The sequence below is a fragment of the Microcebus murinus genome, chromosome 14 (genome assembly GCF_040939455.1).
Source record: "Microcebus murinus isolate Inina chromosome 14, M.murinus_Inina_mat1.0, whole genome shotgun sequence".
NCBI lineage: Eukaryota > Metazoa > Chordata > Mammalia > Primates > Cheirogaleidae > Microcebus > Microcebus murinus.
Window position 1 is genome coordinate 32391400 of NC_134117.1, and position 18865 is coordinate 32410264.

General features: G+C 46.1%; 1 non-coding gene across 1 annotated transcript; it reads right to left on the bottom strand.

Annotated features, from left to right (window-relative positions):
* Positions 1-5956: 5956 nt before the first annotated feature.
* LOC142875742 (U4 spliceosomal RNA) lies at positions 5957-6102 on the bottom strand. The gene has a single exon (XR_012923037.1). It is a non-coding gene; the product is annotated as a U4 spliceosomal RNA (small nuclear RNA).
* Between the last annotated feature and the right edge of the window lie 12763 nt (positions 6103-18865).

An 18865-nucleotide genomic window follows, 5' to 3' on the forward strand; every position in this document is an offset into this window, starting at 1 on the left:
CCTGATCTCAAGCTATTGTCCTGCCCTGGCCTCCCAGAGTGCTAGGATTACAGGCATGAGCCACCGCACCCGGCCAACTTTGGGCAACTTTTTAAGCTTCAAATTTCTTATCTGTATGATGGGACTAAGTAACACCAACTTTGCAGAGTTGTGAGAAGTAGACAAAATATGTGTGCAGTGTCTAACATCTACATTCTCAATGTAGCTGTTATTTTTGTTTTCTGTTGCATCTGCCTTTGTAAAGCATAAGCAGATGAAAGGTGTGCATTTAAGAATTTAGCTTTACCCAAACAGTAGTTTGGCCTTTATGCTTGGTTCCTAGGAGGTAACCTCTAAACCCTTGAAATTCCTTGAGTGATAGTATCTTTATTATTCATGGTAGGCTTCTCAGCCCACACCTGACAATTTATGCTAACAAGGTGACTCATGGTAGGCCCTTTAGGCCAGGTGACATCAGCTTGACCTCCAGGGAGTGGAGTCGTGGCTAGAGACTGAGTTCAACTACCTGGGTAATAAATCCATCACTCATACCCTATGTAATGAAGCTCCAGTAAAAACTCTGGACACTGAAACTCAGGTGAGCTTCCTTGGTTGACAATACTCTATTCATATTGCCACACATCAATGTCAGGGGGCCAATCCATTACAAAGACAATGGGGTGCATTAAAGTAGGACATGTCAATGCCCATCAGAAGAACTCCCTTCCAGAATTGGAAATTGCTTAGGGATGGCAAGTTGATATCCTGGTGTGTTCACTTCAAGTGCTCACCTTGGTCCATGAAATGAGTGGATATTGGGGAATTCATTGACATGAATCTAGACATGTTTCTTTTTCATGCACTCAGGCACAAAATGCCAATAAGAACTGTTTTGTTTGCCAACAAAAGATAGAGACTGCAGATGGCTATGGGGCAGCTTCCCTGGCCAGGAGGCATTGCACGTAGCTGGCAAGGCAAGTCGATGCCGAGATCCCTGGGAGGCTACAGTGGATGCTGACAGGAATATTTGCTCTGGTCCACCCTTGGCTTACCAGGTGGTAGACGCAAATGCCCAAACTACTATGAAGGGACCGGAACAGAAAATATTGCACCAATTTGGATAACTGAGTCCTTTCTTCAGACCAAGGAACACACTTTGCAGCTTATAGTGCCCAGCAATGAGCAGAGAGAGATCCTCAGAGTAGCAGTTTGGAAGAGAATTGGAACAGGCAATGGAAATATCTGTTGTCAAAATGGGGGAAGATGAAGACACGGGGCGCTGGTGCACACGCCTCCATGCGTGCACGCTTGCCCTCAACATGAGGGCAGCAAGCGGGAACCCCCACCAGAGAGTTTACTCCAATTTTCTGGTGGATTTGGGGAAGAGGAGGTTGGAGAAGATTCTATACAATTCCTCCCACATTGGGAGGATGCTGGTATAGCTATATAACTCTTCCCATGGGAGGAAGATGGTGGTGTGACTCTACTTCTTCCTTTCCCTTCCCACATCATCTCAGTTTTCTTTTTCCCTGCCTGATGCAGCAGTCTCAAGACCAGGGCTGCAACTGCAAGTGCCAGGAGAAGGAATGGTTCCTAAGCAAGAAACTGTCACTACGCCTGTAACCTTTATGTCAGAATTCCCAAGGGCCGATGGAGGACGTCGTGCCTTTACTCCGTGTGGCAAGTTGGGGCTGACAATAAATGTGCTGCATGGCCTACAGTAGAAATAGCCTCACAGCCCTGAGCGGGAGGGTTTTTATCCCTTTTTTACAAACAAGGAAACTGAGGTCAGAGTGGTTATGTAATTTGCCCAAATACACTCAGATAAGGCAATAGATTTGAGTCCAAGTCTTGTGGAGCAGGAAGCCTTTTTTTTTTAAAGACAGAGTCTCACTTTTTGCCTGGGCTAGAGTGCCATGGCATCAGCCTAGCTCACAGCAACCTCAAACTCTTAGGCTCCAGCAATCCTTCTGCCCTCAGCCTCCCGAGTAGCTGGGACTACAGGTATGCCCCACCATGCCCGGCTCATTTTTTCTATGTATTTTTAGTTTGCCAATTAATTTATTTCTATTTTTAGTAGAGATGGGGTCTTGCTCTTGCTCAGGCTGGTTTCGAACTCCGGACCTTGAGTGATCCTCCTGCCTTGGCCTCCCAGTGTACTAGGATTATAGGCATGAGCCACCGTGCCCAGCAGACCCAGAAGTCTTAATCAATCACTCTGTTGCGGCCGGGCGCGGTGGCTCACGCCTGTAATCCTAGCACTCTGGGAGGCCGAGGCGGGCGGATTGCTCAAGGTCAGGAGTTCAAAACCAGCCTGAGCAAGACCCTGTCTCTACTAAAAATAGAAAGAAATTAATTGGACAACTAAAAATATATATATACAAAAAATTAGCCGGGCATGGTGGCACATGCCTGTAGTCCCAGCTACTTGGGAGGCTGAGGCAGGAGGATCGCCTGAGCCCAGGAGTTTGAGGTTGCTGTGAGCTAGGCTGACGCCATGGCACTCACTCTAGCCTGAGCAACAAAGTGAGACTCTGTCTCAAAAAAAAAAAAAAAAAATCACTCTGTTGCATTCTGGGCCTCTCTGCCAGTGGGGTGGTAGATCTGAAATAGGGGCTCGTGTAATAGGGTATGGCAGATGGATTATGGCCCCAATTTTTCACCCCTCCCTATGTCCATACCCTGTGCTGTTACCGTCCCATACTGCCTCTGAATTTGACCTCATCACTGGCCCCAGCCGACAGAATGTGTAAGAAATGGCAGGTACATCCACTTCAAGCATAGGCCTCACCCCAAGAGGCCTCACATCCTTATGATCTGTCTCTCGCTGGGGCCACTACCACACCTTGCCACAGGATAATCCTGGGAGGCAGCCTCAGTCCAGGCCATCCTAGACCAGCCTGCAGCTAACCGACACCACACCCAGCCAAGATCAGCAGATCCTGCTGCCGATAACAGATGCGTAAAGGAGCCCAGGCAAGACCAGAAGAACCACCCAAACGACCTGTAGACTTGACAGCAACAATTGTTCCATGCCACTGGGTTTTGAGGTGGTTTGTCATGCTGCAGTAACTAACTGAAACATGAGGAAAACCTGGTCACAAGGCTCATCAAATCCTTAGAGAAGTTGGAAAGAACCTTCTAAAGTTCCTTTGATTTCTCTTCTGGGCCTTTAAGACTCTCCTTCCGTGCATTCCTATGCCATCTCTTCCCCAACCCCAAAGGAACCTCACCCGCCCCGTCAGCCACTGGGATGACGCTCCAGCCTTAGGCTCCGCTGCCCACCCGTGTCCCTTCTGTCACACGCCCTCCGTGCAGGAAGAGCCAGGCCTTTCGGTGCAACCGTCTGTCTGCCAAGGGCTTTGATTAAACTGGCCTGATGATTTATAGGGTGACGTGAAGCCAGTTTCCCTTTCTCTTTCCCTGAGGGTTGGAGAGACCAGGGTGGCCCCCAGGGAGGACACTGGGGTCCCAAGAGCAGACGCTTGGGAGAGAGGTAAGCCCCGCTCTCCCCCTTGGCCTTGGAGCCCGGCCACACTCCCACTCCCGTCCCCCGCAGGCCTGGAGAGGCCCGCGCTGCTCTAAGGGCCTGGAAGCGCTGGCAGCCCAGGCCTCTGGAAGCTCAGTCCCACATCCAACGTCCCCCTTGTCCTTTTCAGATGTTCCCAGCTCTTCTGGGTCAAGGAACCACTGTTGCCGCAGGGTCTGGCCTGGGCACGGGTTTAGGAACTACCAAACTGTTTTCCCTAGAGGGCTTGAGCAGAAGCAGAACGTGATCTCACATTTAATAGCATCCGTCTGGCTGCTGAGCGGGGAAGGGACCGCAGCCAAGCCAGGGCAGGAGCAGGGGGGCCGGGCTGGAGCGGGAAGATGACGGGCGTCTGGTTGGATCCTAGACGTAATTGGAGGGTTGAGCCAGCAGGATTTGCTGATGGATTAGATGTAGGAGAAAAAGAAAAGGGCTTCAGGACTTGGGGACTGAGCAGCTGGAAGGGTGGAGAGGAGCTGGGGTGGGAGGAGCAGGCTGGGACGAGTCGGGGGAGAGAAAGAGCTCAGGGCGCTGGGCTAGGAACCCGGAAATCAAAGCAGTGCCACATGCTAATAACGACACCCACGAGTCTTCTACCTATGCCGGGCCTTCTTCCTGGCACTTGCACATGTCATCGCGATCTCGCCACAGCCCTGTAAGGTGGATTTCACCATCCTCGTTTCACGGAGGACAGGAAACAGTGCTGCAGTGCTGCAGAGCTAGGACTCAAACCCCAAAGCCCGTGCCCCTAGGCCGGCACAAAGCGCCCCCTGAATCGTACGGCCCCTCTCACTTGCTGGGCTCCAGAGTGTTCAACTGAAGATCAAGGGGGTTGGGGTGCGGCCCTGTATGTCCTGGCAGTATGAATGTGCCCAGCGTGGGCCTGTGACTCCCTTTCTGCCTGAGGACATTTAGTGCCAACACTGAGCACTCTGGCTTTGAGAGACAACTTCCGTGAAGAGCAGGACAAAGAAAACGCCCAGATGGCCCACATTCTGGTGTTGAGACTATTGTGATGTATTATGAATGGGTCCTTCCGAAGTGCGGTTTGAGCACCTAGTTAAATAATAATTCATTCCTGCGGGTGAGACATTTTGAAGGATAAGCTCTAATGAAATAATATTATGAGTTGTGAATTGGAACATTGAATTAAATATAACTTACATTCTTTTCTGTCATCTCTAGCTTTCTTCTTTCTCTTGGGGAAAAATAAATGAATTTCTATGAGAATAGAGGTTCCCGAGCCCCTCACGTGGATTTTATGTGTCATTAATAAGTCAATCTTTAGGGGATGGGAATAGGAGGAAAAATAGAGTCTTTTTTTTTTTTTTTTTGAGACAGTGTCTCGCTTTGTTGCCCAGGCTAGAGTGAGTGCCATGGCGTCAGCCTAGTTCACAGCAACCTCAAACTCCTGGGCTCAAGCAATCCTGCTGCCTCAGCCTCCTGAGTAGCTGGGACTACAGGCATGTGCCACCATGCCCGGCTAATTTTTTCCTATATATATTAGTTGGCCAGTTAATTTCTTTCTATTTATAGTAGAGACAGGGTCTCGCTCTTGCTCAGGCTGGGTTTGAACTCCTGACCTTGAGCAATCCACCCGCCTCGGCCTCCCAGAGTGCTAGGATTACAGGCGTGAGCCACCTCGCCTGGCCAAAAAATAGAGTCTTGTTGCGGGATTTTTACTCAGATATTAGTCCACGGCCTCCACTAGCATCATAGTCTGCTTGGGCTGCTATGACAGAAATACCACAGACTGGGTGGCTTCAACAACAAACATTTATTTCACACAGTTCTAGAGGCTGGGAGGTCCAAGATCAAGGTGCTGGCAGATCTGGTGTCTGGAGAGGGCCCACTGCCTTGTTTGTAGGTGGCCACCTTCTTGTTGCAGCTTCATGTACTGGAGAGCAGAGAGAGAGGAACAAACTCTCGTGTCTCTTCTTACAAGGGCACTAATCCTGTCCATGAAGGCCCCACCCTCATGACCTAATTACTTCCCAAATGCCCCAACTTCTAATATCATCACATTGGGGGTTAGGGTTTCAACCTAAGCATTTTGGGGAAACGCAAACATTCAGTCCATAGCTTTAGGGAAGTAAGCGTTCAAAGCGCTGGTCTCTGGGCTGGACAGATCTCTGTGTGAGTCCTGGATCAACAGCTTACTAGTCAAGAGACAAGTTACGTAACCCTGCTGAGACTGCAAGACTGTTACAGATACAATGGCCCTTCAGAAAACTTGTCCCTTGTGATTTCTCCTTTAATCCATGAGGCACTTAAAAGTATATTGTTTAATTTCCGAATATTTACAGAATTCCTAAATTTCCTACTGTTTTTATGTCCAATTTAATCTTACTGCAGTTAGAAAACATAGTTTGTGTGATTTCCATCCTTTTATATTTCTTGAGGCTTGTCCTTTTTTCATCCTGTTGTTTCATTTTATTTTTTATTCAGCCTCTACAGAGACTGTTAAAAATTGCCAGTGCCGTCTATATTGCAAGTCATCACTGTGGGGTATTGGGAAAGGTTTCCAATTATCAGTGATGTTTTCTTGCCTCAGATAAACCTCATTGGCTATGATACTGACAGTGCACAAAGAATAGTCTAAGTGTGCTTGGAAAGAATGTATATTCTGCTATCATTGGGTGGGATGGTCTATAATGGCCAGTTAGATCAAATAGTAGGGTGTTCTATATTCTTACTCATTTCCTGTCTAGTTCTGTTTCTCCCATCCAAGTACTAACCAGGCCCGACCCTGCTTAGCTTCCAAGATCAGATGAGATCGGGTACGTTCAGGGTGGTATGGCTGTAGACTAGTTCTGTTTCTTATTTTAATTCTATCAGGTTTTTCTCCATATATTTTGAATCTCTATTGTTGAGTATATATATTAATACCATTCCAATTGTTATATTTTCTTGATGTGTTGACCTTTTTATTCTTATGAAATGTCTCTCTTTGTTTCTAGTATTATTTCTTAAAGTCTATTTTGTCAGATACTAATATAGCTACTCCAGCTCTCTTTTGGTTGCTGTTTGCATGGTTATATCTTTTTCCATCCTTTTACTTTCTGAGAAAGTCTGCATTTCCCCTTCACTTTTGAAGGATAATCCTAGGTTGGTGGGTTTTTTTCTCTCAGCACTTTCAATATTTCACTCCACTCTCTTCCTGCTTGCATGGTTTCTGAGGAGAAGTTGGATGTAATTCTTGTCTTTGCTCCTCCACAGGAAGGTGTTTTTTCCCTCTCTGATTTTTTCCAGTATTTTTCTTTATCTTTGATTTCCTGTAGTTTGGAAATAATATGGCTCGGTATAGTTTTTCTGGCATTTATCATGCTCGGTGTTCTCTGAGATTCCTGGGTCTGTGGTTTTGAGTCTGACAATAATTTGGGGGAAGTTCCCAATTATTATTGTTTCAAATATTTCTTCTATTCTTTTCTCTCTATTCTGTTCGTATTCCCAATATGTGTATAGTTGTCCTATAGTTCTTGGATACTCTGGAGGTGTTTTTTAGACTTTTTCCTCTTTGTTTTTCAGTTTTGAAGGTTTCTACTGAGATATCCTTAAGCTCAGACATTCTTTCCTTATCTGTGTTCAGTCTACTAATAAGCCCATCAGAAGGAGTCTTCATTTCTGTTACAGTGTTTTCAATCTCTAGCATTTCTTTTTGATACTTTCTTAGATTTTTCCACTTCTCCATTTACATTATACATCTGTTCTTCCATGTTGTCTACTTTATCTATTAAAGCCCTTAGCATATTTATCATAGTTTTTGCTTTTTATTTTTTTGAGACAGAGTCTCACTTTGTTGCTTGGGCTAGAGTGCCCATCAGACTTCACTACTGTGAAGTAACCTCAAACTCCTGGGCTCAAGCAATCCTTCTGCCTCAGCCTCCCAAGTAGCTGGGACTATAGGCATGTGCCACCATGCCTGGCTAATTTTTTCTATATATATTTTTAGTTGGCCAATTAATTTCTTTCTAGTAGAGACGGGATCTTGCTCTTGCTCAGGCTGGTTTCGAACTCCTGACCTTGAGCGATCCACCTACCTCAGCCTCTCAGAGTGCTAGTATAGGCGTGAGGCACTGTGCCCAGCCAATCATAGTTTTTAAACATTCTGAGTCTGGTAATTCCAACATTTCTGCCATATCTGAGTCTGCTTTTGGTGCTTGCTCTGTCTCTTCAAACTGTGTCTTTTGCCTTTTAGTATGACTTGTAATTCTTTTCTTGCTGGCCAAACATAATGTACTGAGTAAAAAGAACTGCTAGACATAAGTCTTTAGTGATGGAGTGGTAAGATGCTGGGGGAAGGGAAGTGTTCAACTTCTATGATTAGGCCTCAGACTTGTAGAGCAGTGGTCTCCAACCTTTTTGGCACCAGGGACTGGTTTAATGGAAGACAATCTTTCCACAGAGGCGGGTGAGGGACTTGGGGGAAGGCAGAGCTCAGGGGGTGATGCAAGCCATGGGGAGTGGCTGTAAATACAGATGAAGCTTTGCTCACGCACCTGCTGCTCATCCTTGATTGCTTCTTTGTTGCTATTCTCATGTCTAAATTTAGAGCATAAGAGAGCCTGTGCCTCTGGATTATAAATTTTACATGTGCTTCTCAGCTCATCCACCTCTCCATTTAGGTGGGATGGGATGGTTAGAGTGGACCAGAGTAGGGTATTTCCTTTGCTCCATGTGGAAAGTTAGAACTGGCTGAGCAACGTAGCTATTTACCTTTCCCCAGGTCAGTTAGGTTAACTAGTTAACTAGTTTCCCTTGAGGGAACACCTTGTTAAGAAAAGCTGAATGCTCTGTGTATAGTCACTCATCGCTTAATGACCAGATGTGGGGATATGCTCTGAGAAGTGCATCATTAGGCAATTTTCCCATCATGTGAACATCATAGCATGTGCTCACACAAACCTGGAAGGTACAGCCTACTACAAACCCAGGCCATATGGCATAGCCCATTGCTCCTGGCTACAGACCTGCACAGCATGAGATGGGGCTGAACTCTGTAGGCAATTATAACACAGTGGTGTTTGTGCATCTAAAAATATCTAAACATGGAAAAGGTACAGTAAATATATGGTGTTATAATCTTATGGGACCATGGTCATATATGTGGTCTGTCATTGACCAAAACATCATTATCAGAAATTGACTGTATTTCTTTTTTTTTTTTTTTTTTTTTTGAGACAGAGTCTCACTCTGTTGTCCAGGTTAGAGTGCCATGGCGTCAGCCTAGTTCACAGCAACCTCAAACTCCTGGGCTCAAGCCATCCTCCTGCCTCAGCCTGCCGAGGAGCTGGGACTACAGGCATGCACCACCATGCCTAGATAATTTTTTGTAAGTATTTTTAGTTGTTCAGCTAATTTCTTTCTTTTTTTTTTTCTTTTTTTTTTTTTTGAGACAGAGTCTCGCTTTGTTGCACAGGCTAGAGTGAGTGCTGTGGCATCAGCCTAGCTCACAGCAACCTCAAACTCCTGGGCACAAGCAATCCTACTGCCTCAGCCTCCCAAGTAGCTGGGACTACAGGCATGCGCCACCATGCCTGGCTAATTTTTTTTTCTATATATGTTAGTTGGCCAATTAATTTATTTCTATTTATAGTAGAGATGGGGTCTGGCTCTTGCTCAGGCTGGTTTCGAACTCCTGATCTTAAGCAATCAGCCCGCCTCAGCCTCCCAGAGTGCTAGAATTACAGGCGTGAGCCACCGCGCCCGGCTTCTTTCTATTTTAAGTAGAGACGGGGTTTTGCTTTTGCTCAGGCTGGTCTTAAACCCCTGAGCTAAAACGATCCTTCCTCCTGGGCCTCCCAGAATGCTAGGATTACAGGTGTGAGCCACTGTGTCCGGCTATATTTCAAAATGGTTCCTTTCTCCCTCCTCCTGCCAGAAGCATGATGGGTTTTTTTCTCCAATATTTACTGTGGAACCCGGTTGAGCTCGTAGAGGTAAAACTCACAAAAGTGAGGAGAACCCTCCACCCCTGATAACTGGGACCCCTGGAGTTTTTGACTCTCACACCTGTGCACACTGAGCCCCTCTTCCCCAGAGCTGGTTCCTGCGGCAGTTTCAGCTCGTGCCTGTGTTGCTGCCATGGTAAGTCGTGAGTCTCTGTATTTGCCTGTCTGTCTGTCCAGTTTGGGGGGCGGTGCTTTGCCCTGTGACCTCACTTCTCTTACGGATCTAAGAAGAGTTGATTTTTCATTTTGTTCAGTTTTTTACTTGTTAATAGAGTGGTGACTTCCAAGCTCCATACGCGCCAGACCAGAAACCGAAGTCCTCTGCTCAGTTTTTACATTCTTATTGTTAATTTTATCTGTGCAAAGCTTGAGAAATAGAAAAAAAAAAGGATAATTTTAGCCTGCTTCCTAAGGGACACCCCAGTTTCTGCACAGCTTAGTGGTCAGGCATTGGTTTGGGCACAGGTGGAGCCCATGATACCTTCACCCTCCACAGATGGGGCTGCGTGGGGTGGGGAGGCCATTCAAAGTTCAGCAGATCTCTAGTTTGCTTTGGCTCTGACATTCCTCTGTGCCATCCCGTGTCTCCCTGCATGTGTGTGCAGTTTCCCCGTGAGCCAGACACACGTGGAGAGCTTATTTAGGCCTTTTCTTGCTCTATCATTTCCAGAGTCTTCAAGCCAGGCACAGTGGCTCACACCTGTAATCCTAGCACTCTGGGAGGACAACGTGGGAGGATCACTTGAGATCAGGAGTTTAAGACCAGCCTGAGCAACAGCGAGACCGCGGTCTCTACAAAAAGTTTAAAAATTAAGGCCGGGCGCGGTGGCTCACGCCTGTAATCCTAGCACTTTGGGAGGCCGAGGCGGGCGGATCGCTCAAGGTCAGGAGTTCGAAACCAGCCTGAGCGAGACCCCGTCTCTACCAAAAATAGAAAGAAATTAATTGACCAACTAAAAATATATATACAAAAAATTAGCCGGGCATGGTGGTGCATGCCTGTAGTCCCAGCTACTCGGGAGGCTGAGGCAGTAGGATCGCTGAGCCCAGGAGATTGAGGTTGCTGTGAGCCAGGCTGACGCCACGGCACTCACTCTAGTCTGGGCAACAAAGTGAGACTCTGTCTCAAAAAAAAAAAAAAAAAAAATTAGCCATGTGTGGTGGTGCATGTCTATAGTCCCAGCTACTTGGGAGGCTGAGGCAGAAAGATCACTTGAGCCCAGGACTCTGAGGCTGCAGTGAGCTATGATGACGTCATTGCACTCTAGCCCGGGTGACAGAGCAAGACCCTCTCTCAAAAACAAAACAGAGCCTTCCTATTGAAACTCTGGCTGATTGGCCAGTCACCCAACTGGGGCCCCAGCCTCAGGCTAGCAGAGCTGCAGGTTCCTACATTCATTGTCTACTGAGCTTGCTACTTTCGCTGACCACGCAAGCCACCAAGTGTGGCCTTTTCACTCTCCATTCCACATCAAGTTTGTCCCCTCTTGCAGCCATGCTGGTTCTCTCGTCCTGTCCCGCCCTGCTGAAATGACCACAGCCATCAAGCTGGGGGGATGGAACAAGTCTTGGGCAAGAAGACTGCAGCCTCCTGTTGTTCTTACCCAAACTTCCAGCAGTTCTTTATGAAAAAACATCTCTCGGCTTCATGTTTGCCTTTGGTTGATCTCCAGAGCCCTGAAATTATTTGTTGTTTTGGATCGTTTGGCCAGTTTTATTCTTATTTTTTGGGAGAGAGGATTTGCCTGCCCCTTCATACTGTCGTAGCCAGAAGTCTTCAGCAAGTCTTGACGTTTTTAAGACCTGCAGCCAAACTTCTCTCAAAAGGCTTCTCTCCTTTTAAGATTACAAACCATAAGGAGACAGACTTTCACATTTTATCTTAGTCCTACTTATCCAGACCTTGCCTAGCGCTAAAGAGGACTTTGTATCTGGTTTTGTAATAAAACTTGTGCTCTTTAATGGCAGAATTGAATTAAACATTGGCCATTTGTTAAGCATTCATGGGGCATAAGAGAGTAACCTAAAGAGTTTCAAATAATCACCAATCAATCGTCTTTGCTCCTTTGCTTCTTTCTTGGTCTGTTGTTCTTCTATTTCCATGGGACTATATATGGGTTTGGGAAGAAATCTAATCACACTGTTGCATATTTTAGCTTAGAGAGACAGGAACAGTCGGTATAGGCGGTGGTGTCTTGAAACAGGTATATCTGGTCCTAGGAAGCTTTGGCAAAATGAATCTAGATTTTGCAAGCCAAACAGATTTGGGTGGTTTAATGATATTTTAAAGGTAATACATGTATGGTACTAATATTTTACAAATCTCAAACAGTACCAAAAAATGTGCATAATACAGAGTAAGTCTTTCTCCCAACCCTTACTATCAGGTTCCAGTTCCCCACCCCAGTGGCAACCGCTATAACCAATTGCTTGCATTTTCTTCAAGACATGTTCCGTGTAGAATCAAACGTGTGTGTGTATCACGCTTTTTTGACACAAAGGGTAGCATACTGTTAATATTATGTACGGCTTTTCCTCCTGCTTTTTCATTTAATCATATACTTTGTAGATTATGCCATATCAATACTAATGAGCACTCTCATTTTATTTTTTCAGCTTGTCAATTTTGAAATAATAATCAAGGCTTAAAAATAAAGTTGCACAAGTAGCACAAAGAATTCCTGTATACCCTCTGCATACCTTCCCCAAATGTTAACATCATACATAACCACAGAACAATTATCAAAACCAGGGAATCAGCATTGACACAATACTATTAAGTAATCTACTGACCTTGTTGAAATGCTTGTAATTATCTCACTAGTGCTCTTTTTCTCACCCAGGATCAAATCCAGGATCATACTTTGCATTTCGTTTTCATGTCTCCTTAACAGTCTCTAGTCAGGGGGAGTTCCTTGGTTTTGTTTTTTTTTTTCCCCTTTCCTTTCATGACCTTGACATTTTTGAAGAGTCCTGTCTGCTAATTTATAGACTGGCAATTGGCTCCCAACTTGGGTTCGTATGATGTTTCCTCATGGTTAAATTCAGGATGTGCCTTTTCGTGCCCCTCCCCCACTGCATCATGCCAGGAGGCATATGACATTGATATGTCACATTGCTGGTGATGTGAACCTTGGATAGTTAGTCCGGGTGGTATCTGCCAGATTTCTCTGCTGGAAAGTTACTATTTTCCCCTTTGCAATTAATAAGTATCTTATAGAGAGATACTTAGAGACTATGTAAATGTCCTATTGCTATCATACATTTACCCACTACTTTTAGTATCCATTGAGGATCCTTTCCCTTAGCTCATTCTGGCTGCTCTTACAAAATACGATAAGTTGGGACACTTTTAAAAAATAAAAAGTTATTTCTTATAGGCTAGGAAAGGCCTGGAAAGGAGGCTGGGGAGTCCAAGATCAAGGCGCCAACAGATTTGGTGTCTGGATTATAGATGGCAACTTCTAGCTGTGTCCTCAGATGGCAGAATGGACAAGGTAGCTCTCAGGGGTCCCTTTTATGAAGCCACTAATCCCATTCATGAGAGCTCCATCCTCATGACCTAATCACCAACGCAAGGCCCCACCTCCCGAGACCAACACATTGGTGATTAGGTCTGAACATCCAAATTTTGAAGGGATACAAACACTTGGACCATAGAGCATCCTTGCTTACAACAATTCTTACCGTGGTATTTGCTAAGTGGTGATTTTCTATTTCTATCATCCCTTATACATTTATTTAATTGGAATTCCATTGTAGACAGCTTTCCCTTTCCCAACATTTTAAAATTTACTCAACTATTTATATCACTGAGGACTCCTGGGTATTTATTTTACTGTGGGCAATAATCCATTACCATCACCATTCTAGAGCCACACTTTTGATGGCCCCAGAAGAGACAATGGGAGAGAAAAGGTTCTCTCGAGGCCCTACCAGGCCTCACTTGCTGGGCTTGGCTTCTGTGGGGTCTCCTTGCCTTCACACTCAGTATCTGCACATTCACATCGTATGGGGGTGCCTTGGGCAAACATAGACTTCTTGTATGCAGAAGACCGTGGACTAGAGGAAACCCCATTTGAAGGTAGAAAGCTAGGCCTAGGGACATGAGGGGTCTTGTCCTGAATTCTGTAGCTGGTTGCTACAGAACAAGAAACTGAGTCCCAGGCTGCTGCCCTGTTCCCATCCAATCTCTAGAACAATGTGCAAGGGAGGTATTTTAGAGGACACTTTTAAAGTTCAGACTGCAGCCTGATATGGTGGCTCACTTTGCAATCCCAGCACTCTGGGAGGCAGGAAGATTGCTTGAGTCCAGGAGTTTGAGACTAGTCTGGGCAACATAGCGAGACCCTGTCTCTACAAGAAAATAAAAAAAAAATCAGCTGGGCATGGTGGTGTGTACCTGTAGTCCCAGTTACTCAGGAGGCTGAGGCAGGAGTATTGTTGGAGCCCAGAAGTTTGAGGTTGTAGTGAGTGGTGGTCCAGCCATTGCACTCCAGCCTAGGTGACAGAGCAAGACCCTATCTCTAAAAAAATTAATAAATAAATAAAGTTCAGACTGCGTTCCTCTAAACCAGGATGGAATGGACAAATGTTTGGGGAATTTTCCTGGGCTGAATCTCATAAATGTTTTTCTCTTCCAAAAGACAGCCATGGGTTATATTAATTATCAAGGTTCAGAGAGAAAAATTGGGTTTTAAAGATATGATAGATCCAATATATTTCTATACTAATGATCTGACCAGAGAAATATCTTGATTTCGAGTACTGCCAAAGCTTGCCTTCCTAAGTAGGGTCAGGGTGTCGAGTCAATGGAATTTGCTCCCTGCCAGCCAGCCCCAATGCTGGTGGGACAGGACGCTGAGCCCATTACAGGGTAGGTAGGGCAGGCTGTATTGAGGCATGTCTTACTGGCTTAGGGCATGGTTGAACCCCAAATCACCCTTGCCAGCTTCCCCCATAGAATCAAGCAACACCATCAAAAAACAAAAACAGGCCAGGCACAGTGGCTCATGCCTGTAATCCTAGCACTCTGGGAGGCTGAGGTAGGAGGATTACTTGAGTCCAGGAGTTGGAGGTTGTAGTGAGCTATGATGATGGCACTGTATTCTACCCAGGATGATCGAGTGAGACTCTGTCTAAAAACAAACAAAAAGGGAAGGACAGCAGTAAGTCAGGGTCTAAAGGGGGTCTTGACCTTTCATGATCATCTAGTCTCATCCATAACCTCCTTAAACCATAATGGCAGTCCAGGGAGATTTTAAGTAGATTAGAAATTTTGCCAGAACCCCAACAGCTTTGTTAATCCCCATTTCATAGATAAAAACTGAGGTTGGAGAGGTTAAGCAACTTGATTTTTTTTTTTTTTTTTTTGAGATAGAGTCTCGCTTTGTTGCCCAGGCTAGAGTGAGTGCCGTGGCGTCAGCCTAGCTCACAGCAACCTCAAACTCCTGAGCTCAAGCAATCCTGCTGCCTCAGCCTCCCGAGTAGCTGGGACTACAGGCATGTACCACCATGCCCAGCTAATTTTTTCTGTATATATTAGCTGGCCAATTAATTTCTTTTTATTTTTAGTAGAGACGGGGTCTCGCTCTTGCTCAGGCTGGTTTTGAGCCCCTGACCTCGAGCAATCCACCCACTTCGGCCTCCCAGAGTGCTAGGATTATAAGCGCGAGCCACCGTGCCCAGCCTAAGCAACTTGTTAAAGGGGCCCAATTAGTAGGTAGCAGAGCTGGGATGTGGCCTTCAAGGCCTTAAGCATGTTCTTTAACCACTATACCATATTTATTATACCAAACCAGCTAGTACCCTACCAAACCCCCCTCACTTCTTTTGGGGAGTTGGGGTAAGGGGTATGGCACTATCCAATCTTTTTCCTATACACATATATATTTAAAAATAATTTTGCTAGATACTATTGAACATACACATTTGTAGTCCACTGTGTCACTAAACGCCGTATCATTAACATTTTCGCATATAAAAACTTTTCGTAGAAACTATTTCTAACGGCCACCTTCTTCCCTGGTTCCCAAACTGTCTCAACGACTCATAATATTTCTCTGTTAGCACTTGGCTTTTTTTGTTTTACTATTTTATTGTGAAATACTACAGAAAAGTCCAAATAACGCCAATGTTAGAGTTTAACAAATAATTAAAAACAAGCTCTCTTTTAACCACTTGCCAGGCCAAGAATCAGATCAAAACAAGCCCCCAGGATCCACCGTGGGCTCCCTCCCTCCTTCTAACTTGGAGCCACGGCATCTGAAAGGTCACTGTAATGCGATGGCCATGACCCAGTAACTGCACACCACAGTGGAGGTGCAGCCTGTGTCCAAAAAAGGGACAAATCCTGTTCTTGGGCCCGGAGGCACCTGGCCCCCAGAATGTGTTAAAAATTGCACATCTCCTGATAGTTGTCCAAACACCATAACTTTACCCTGACATTCTTTTGCCTTAATGCCTTTTCTAATGCCTGTTCTCAGTTGCCTAGATATGCTTGTCCTACAATCTGATCTCGTGTCTAAAAATAGCCTCCTCTTATGTTTGATCCTGGCTTTTCAGCTCTCCCCAGCAGTCTCTCATCTGGGCCCGCGCCTTCGTCTCATTACCCCTGTCCTGGAACCTCTGCCAGGCGATTCTCCCCTCTCACGTAATGCCAGCTGTGACCCACTTCAGTGCCCGCTCATAAGAACCTTTTCCCTACCCTAACAGGGATACTCTCCAAATCACACGGAAGGGGGGAGAGGCATTGCTATCATGCTTCCCTACTCCCAGATGTGCCTCCTACAAAGAGAAATGATGCTCTGGAATTATACATTGGGAGTCATCACTCTCAGTCCTGAAGAACTCTGAACCTTTCAGTATTTTTGTCACAGGTCTAATACTTCTGGGAGTGTAAATATCATACGTATCCACCCCACAGTGCCATGGAAGGGGCTGAGCCTTGAGCCCAGCGCAAGGATGGAGGGGTTCACACTGCCCAACTCCAGAGAGGACTAACATTGTAAATGTCAGAAAAAAGCTGCAGTGAGATCAGCCGTGGAAGCCTTGCAGCGCAAATCAAAGCTGTCTGGGACAGGGTAAAGGCAGCAACACTTTCATTGAGGGAGAAAATGGCCAGCTTGAGCAAGAGTGAGGCAGAGCAAGAGTGTCTTCGCAAAAAATAGAAAAATTAGCCAGGCGTGGTAACAAGTACCTATAGTCCTAGCTACTCAGGAGGCTGAGGCAGGAGGATCATTAGAGCCTGAAAGTCGGAGGCTGCAGTGAGCTAGGATGATGTCACTGCACTCTAGCCTGGGTGATAGAGCAAGACCCTGTCTCAAAAAAAAAAAAAAAAAAAAAAAGAAAGGAAGCAAGAAAATGAAAACAAAAAAATGTGTGAACACTTTGGTGACATTTGACCTATGACACCTCTGCTTGTGGTGTGTGAACCTCCTAGCCCAGCCATGTTTTTATTCTCCTTCAGCCAAATGATCTTTAGGCCGTGGTTGGTTGAGGGTTCACCCTTGGTAACTGATTATTTGAAAACAGTGTCTAAATTAGAGTCATTCTTATCCCTCTTTTCCTTTCTCTCTCTGACCCAAGTTCTTCTCCCCCACACTGCCTCTTCTCTCTCTTGGTTCTGAATTCTTAGGAGAGGGCGCAGAGAGTCACCAGACTTGTGAGACATGGTAGTCAGATTTGGTTGCAAGTGACAGAAACTGGACCCAAGCTGGCTTACACAATAGAGGGAACGCGTTAGCTCTCCTAGCTCCAACTTTTATCTGAAAAGTCCAGGGCAATTTCTGGCTTCAGGGCCACTTGATTTAGAGGTTCAGACAAGGTCACTGGGACCTGGGCTGTCTGCCTCTGGCAGCTCTGCATGCCCAGGTTGGCTCCTTGGGGTACATCTCCCACCTCCCAGCTCCATCCTTGTTTCCCATGGGGTCATCTGAGAGCCAGTAACTATGGCCAGGAAAGTGGGATAGGTGAGAGTGGAGAGGGGTGAGTCTCCTAAGGAGAACCAGGATGCCTTTTCAGATGATTGGGGAATAGATACCGACAGGAAGCAGCAGCAGCAGATAGGTGTGTCTACCGCATGGGCTTCCGAGCAATAAGCATGCCATAGCAGAGTGGTCTTTAAGTTATAACCCATAGACTGACTATTAGATACATCTGGGCTCTTGTTTTCTTTAAAAATTGCAGAGACTTAGGCCGGGAGTGGTGGCTCACGCCTGTAATCCTAGCACTCTGGGAGGCCAAGGCGGGTGGATCGCTCAAGGTCAGGAGTTTGAAACCAGCCTGAGCAAGAGTGAGACACCGTCTCTACCATAAATAGAAAGAAATTAATTGGCCAACTAAAAAAATATATATAGAAAAATTAGCAGGGCATGGTGGTGCATGCCTGTAGTCCCAGCTACTCGGGAGGCTGAGGCAGAAGGATTGCTTGAGCCCAGGAGTTCGAGGTTGCTGTGAGCTAGGCTGACGCCATGGCACTCTAGCCCAGGCAACAGAGTGAGACCTGTCTCAAAAAAAAAAAAAAAAAAAAAAAAAAAAAGAATGCAGAGACTCACTGAATCAGAATGCCTGGGGGCGGGGCTTTGTGGTTGGAACTTTTGGCTGGTTTGCAGCTAGGTTGTGAATTGCTGCTCTAATGTGTAATGATGGTTCAGGACCAAGGATAGCGGTCCGCGCGCCCTGCTCCTCTGACAGACCATCTGTAGGCTTGACTATGCCCACCCCGGGTGGGAAGGGTGGCAGGGCCTTAGGAATGGGAGAGAACTTCCAAAGAGGGCCTCCCCGGTAAAAGCTCCTTGTCGAGGCGATGCCAGATGAAGAAAGGTGGAGCTGCCTTTGTCATCCCAGCGTTTGTGTCTCCCTTTTTTCCTCCCAGAGCCTTTGTGCTGGCAAGACCAGGTGCTTGCTTTTGTCCCCCTTTGCAAGGCCTTACACAACTTTTATCTTCATCATCCCTTAAAATAGCTATCCATCTACAGCTGGTCCCTGGGAAAGAGGCATCACTGAGAAAAAGGAATGCAGCTGCCAGCTTAACATTCCAGCATTGTCCAAAACGTTGTGTAAGACGGGAGAAAAAGGTTTTTAACATTCATCAATTTAGAAAGATCAAGGATTTTACAGCAGAGGCCTCTCTCAGATCTCCCAGATGTTGGCAGCCCCTGAGAAATCCAGCCTGGAGTTTAAAAACCTGTCCTAGTGCCAACAGGAATCAGCTGTCCACGTGCCCCGAGGGCTGGGAGGAGGAGGAAGTGAGGGTGGGGGCAGACGAGCCTGCGCTGGAATCCCAGGGGTTCCTTTTATGGGGGTCCTAGAGTCCATGCCTCTTCCTTCTGTGAGCAGCACCATGGATCCCTGTTGAGGAATCATCATCTCTTCCCCATGGGGAAATCGATCAGGAATTAGGTAC